Source organism: Colobus angolensis, unplaced genomic scaffold (genome assembly GCF_000951035.1).
Source record: "Colobus angolensis palliatus isolate OR3802 unplaced genomic scaffold, Cang.pa_1.0 Scaffold122, whole genome shotgun sequence".
Taxonomy (NCBI): domain Eukaryota; kingdom Metazoa; phylum Chordata; class Mammalia; order Primates; family Cercopithecidae; genus Colobus; species Colobus angolensis.
In genome coordinates this window covers 5486554-5491678 of record NW_012113364.1, presented here as the reverse complement: position 1 = coordinate 5491678, position 5125 = coordinate 5486554, and the positions used below count along the sequence as shown (strand labels likewise).

General features: G+C 44.6%; 1 protein-coding gene across 3 annotated transcripts in view; it reads left to right on the top strand.

The window, feature by feature from the left end:
• The window catches only part of CALN1 (calneuron 1), a 683678-nt gene that overhangs the window by 132057 nt on the left and 546496 nt on the right, over positions 1-5125 (top strand). The window lies entirely within an intron of this gene.

Below are 5125 nucleotides of genomic sequence, written 5' to 3'. Positions count from 1 at the left end.
TTCCCACTCCACCAGGATATTTATTTATTTAAAAAAATTTTTGATTTTTGTGGGTACATATTTATAGGGTACATGAGATATTTTGATACAGGCATGCAGTACGTAATAATGATGTCAGGGTCAGTGGGCTATCCATCCCCTCAAGCATTTATCCCTTGTGTTATGAACAATCCAGTTTTACCCTTTTAGTTATTTTTAAATTTAAAATTAAATTATTTTTGACTGTAGTTACCCTGTTATGCTAGTAAGTACTAGGTCTTATTCATTCTTTCTGTTTGTTTGTACCCATTAACCATCCCCACATCTCCCACATTCCCCCACATTCCCCCACTACCCTTCCCAGCCTCTGGAAACCATCCTTCTACTCTCTATCTCCATGAGTTCAATTGTTTTAATTTTCAGCTCCCACAAATAGGTGGGAACATGCAAAGTTTGTCTTTCTGTGCCTGGCTTATTTCACTCCTGGTGAGAATTTATGGTCAGAATTTTTAGTCAGAATTGGAGGCTTAGAGAAACGGAAAGGAACTTAGGAATTATCTACTCTAAACAAGGGATCCCCGACCCCTTGGTGGTGGATGGATACTGACTGGTCCGTGGCCTGTTAGGAACCAGGCTATACAGCCAGAGGTGAGAGGTGGGCCAGGGAGCGAACAGGAGATGAGAGGTGGGCAAGGGAGTGACGTTTCATCTGTATTTACAGCCGCTCCCCATTGTGCACATTGTCACCTGAGTTCTGCCTCCTGTCAGATCAGCGGCTGTGTTAGATTCGCATAGGAGCCCTATTGTGAGCAGCGCATGCACGGGATCTAGGTTGTGGGCTCCTTATGAGAGTCTAATGCCTCATGATCTGTCAGTGTCTCCCATTACCCCCAGATGGGACTGTCTAGTTGCAGAAAAATAAGCTCAGGACTCCCACTGATTCTACATGATGATGAGTTGTAGAATTACTTATTATGTATTACAATCTAATAATAATAGAACTAAAGTGCACGATAAATGGAATGTGCTTGAATCATCCCCAAACCATCCCCTCCTGCCCCCCGTCCATGGAAAAATTGTCTTCTTCCACGAAACTGGTCCTTGGTGCCAAAAATGTTGGGGACCGCTGGTCTAAACCACTATGTTTGGTGGTGGAGGAAGCTGGGACCCAGGGTGATTTGTTTAGAGTCACAGACCGTCAGGACAGGGCTGCTCAGGAGGACAGACGTGGCAGGGAGATGCCAAGAGAGATGACGCTTTGTGCTGTTCTTGGTACGGGAGAATCAGGAGACAGAGCTATCCAGAAACACTGCGGGTATAGTCACGTTAAAGGCACCTGTGACTCTGGCGATGTCACAGTTAGTTACACCTGTGATTTTCCGTCCCCTCCCTCCAGGCACCTCACCAACTTTAGTTAACTCCACAGAAGCTTGATGAAGTTCTTTGCTTCTGCAGTTAGAGTTGACACCTTGACAGATGTTCAACAGCTTGCTTGCAGGTGGGACGCCGATGTAGGCTGCCCCACTTCACGCAAAACAATTACGTTTACCATTTTCTCCCAAAATATTGTCTTCTGTCATTGAAACCACAGAGAACGCTTGCAACCTATAGATTTCTTGGTGTTGTGGTGAATATGTTCAGCTCGTAAGAATAGTTCATAATTGACGCTCTTAGCATTTATCAGCCAGCCGTGATGTGCTCAGCGCGTGGTGACTAATAAGTTGTATTTCATTGGATCCTTTTTGCCTGCCTTCTCAAGCGAAGTCACCTGTCTCAGCATGTCAGTGTCGACAGGGACGGTTTCCTGCCCGGCTCTTTGTGCTTTGTGAGCTGCCTTGAGATGAAGACAATAAATGCGAAACTCAAGGACTCAAACAGACGGTGCTTTTTCAGGGTGTGTGCATTTTGTCCCAGAAGATCAAGTGTTTAAATTGAATAGGTGAAGTCTTAGGGGGCACCTGAACGTGAGCATAAAGATTGAGGCAGCATAATTACAGCTAATGGTTATATAAGTGCTGCTTTCTAAGCACTTGGCATAGGTTAACTCATTTAATCCTTTCAATAACATTTTTATGGATGAGGGCACCTAACCCCAGAGAAGTTAAGTACCTGGCTGAAAGTCACACAGCTATGGACTAGTGAGGTTGGGCTCGTGACTTTAAAAGCCATGCTCTTAACCTACTAGGTTAGGCTGCCTCTGTGATTCATTTTTTTCTTTTCTTTTTTTTTTTTTTTTGAGATGGAGTCTTGCTCTGTCGCCCAGGCTAGAGTGCAGCGGTGTGATCTCGGCTCACTGCAGCCTCCGCCTCCCAGGTTCAAGCAATTCTTCTGCCTCAGGCTCCCGAGTAGCTGGGATTACAGGTGCATGCCACCATGCCTGGGTAATTTTTGTATTTTTAGTAGAGATGGGGTTTCGCCATGTTGGCCAGGCTGGTCTTGAACTCCTGACCTCAATTGATCTGGTCGCCTCAGCCTCCCAAAGTGTTGGGATTACAGGCATGAGCCACCACTTCCAGCTGCCTCTGTAATTCTGATTGCTGAAGTTGTCGTACAAGTGTCTGCAGAGTACTTCTTTGTTTATGTCGTCCTAGGTCTCAGGACCATGGCACTTCGCTGATTCCATCCTGAAACTCGTTACCTCATTCTTGCTTCCCCAATAAGAGCCACTCCTGGAGCATGTGCACCTGGGGAACAGATAGAGCTCCCCAAGTCCTCCCGCACTTCAGGCTCGACTCACTGGCTTGGATTTCCTGGGACTACCCTTGCCTGAATGGTACTGGATTGCTCTACCCCTTTGCAAGGTCGTAGGCTGGGGTCTAGGCCTTGCTTGCTGCCCTGGTCAGCAGCTTGACTTGATCTTGGCCCTCCCTCTCTTTCTGCTTGCCTGGTATTACAGCCTGATTTTTAGAGGACCACAGTCCACTCTTTGTTTTTTTAATGAGATGGAGTCTCGCTGTGTCCTCTCTATCCATTGCCCAGGCTGGAGTGCAATGGTGCGATCTCAGCTCGCTGCAACCTCTGCCTCCTGGGTTCAAGTGATTCTCCTGTCTCACACCCAGCTAATTTGTTTTTGTATTTTTAGTAGAGTCTGGGTTTCACCATGTTGGCCAGGCTGTGCCTAGTAGTGAAGTCTGAGCTGTTAGTGTAACTATCACCTGAATAGTGTACATTGTATCCATTAAGTAATTTCTCATCTCTCATCCCCTCCCACCCTCCTACCTTTCTGAGTCCCAATGTCTATGTTCCCACTCTCTATGTCCGTGTGTACACGTTATTTAGCTCCCAAGGCCCACCCGCCTTGCCTTCAGTGGACACCTCACCCCAGCCTGACCACAGCCTCTGTGTTCTTATAAAAATTAAAAAATATATGTATTTGTTAACATAGTATATTGCACGTAGCTTGGAAACCAAATAGTTTTCTGACTTATTCGCTTAAAGATAATGGGCTCCTGCTCCATCTCTGGTGCTGCTGCATTCTTTTTCATGGTTAATTAGTATTCCATTGTGTAGACGTGTATATGATATGGTTTGCTCTGTCCCCACCCAGATCTCATCTTGAATTCCCACATGTTGAGGGATGGACCCAGTGGGAGGTAATTGAATCATGAGGGCAATTGACTCTTTCCCATGCTGTTCTCATGATAGTGAATAAGTCTCACGAGATGTCCTGGTTTTAAAAGAGGGAGTTTCCCTGAACAAGCTCTCTCTGCCTGCCGCCATTCACGTAAGATGTGACTTGCTCCTTCTTGCCCACAGCCATAATTGTGAGGCCTCCCTAGCCATGTGGAACTGTGAGTCCATTGCTTGGCTCACTGCAACCTCCACCTCCTGGGTTCAAGCAATTCTCCTGCCTCAGGCTCCCGAGTAGCTGGGATTACAGGTGCATGTCACCATGCCTGGGAAATTTTTGTATTTTTAGTAGAGATGGGGTTTTGCCATGTTGGCCAGGCTGGTCTTGAACTCCTGACCTCTTTCTTTTGTAAATTGTACAGTCTCAGGTATGTATTTATCAGCAATGTGAAAATGAAGTAATAGAGTCTACATATGTCTATACCACATTTTCTTTATCCAGTCCTCCACTGATGGACACTTAAGTTGATTCTTTATCTTTGCTATTGTGAATAGCTCTTGGATAAACATATGGGTGCAGATCTCTTTTTGATAAAATGATTTCTTTTCTTTTTGGTAGATACCCAGTAGTGGGATTGCTAGATCAAATGTAGTTCTATTTTCAGTTCTTTGAGAAATCTCCATATAGTTTTCTATAGAGGTTGTACTAATTTACATTCCCACCAATAGTGTATAAACATTCCTTTTCTCCAATCCTTGCCAACATCTGTTTCTTTTTTTTCTTTTGACTTTTTAATAGTAGCTATTCTGACATATGCCTGGAGTCACAGCTACTCCAGAGGCTGAGGTGGAGGGATTACTTGAGCCCAAAAGTTTGAGACCAGTCTGGGCAACATAGCGAGACCCTGTCTCCACAATAAATAAACAAATAAATAAAAAATAAAACTAGCTAAGCATGGTGTTGCATGCATATAGTTCCAGCTACTCAGGAGACTGAGGCAGGAGGAGTGTTTGAACCCAGGAGTTTGAGGCTGCAGTGAGCTATGATCACACCACTGCACTCCAGCCTGGGTAATAGAGCAAGACACTGTCTCAAAGGAAAAATGAAGTTTAATTGGAGGATTAACTATATAGTGGAGAGCTAGCTGTACATTTGGCCCTCCATTATCATAACTCCTAGACACCAATGTGGAAAGAATAAGCTTGTATTTGTTTGGAAGGTGGTTCTCCCTGCAAGGAATCCTGGTCTTCCTGTCCCTTGCTCTGTGATTTTTTTGCTGCAGTGTAAGAGGGAGATAATAGTTGAGACACTAATGGAGAGGTTGGTACTAGGACAAGAATGGAAGTGTGTTAAATAAGCGACGCCTTTCAGTCCCTCGAATTCTTCGGAGAATTAGCAGAAGAGAAAATAACGTAACATCAAGGTGTTTCTTAAAGGGGCCCTTTAAGAATATCTGAACAGATGTATAAGACTTGAGAAGGAATCTAGAACTAGAAATACCATTTGACCCAGCCATCCCATTACTGGGTATATACCCAAAGGATTATAAATCATGCTGCTATAAAGACACATGCA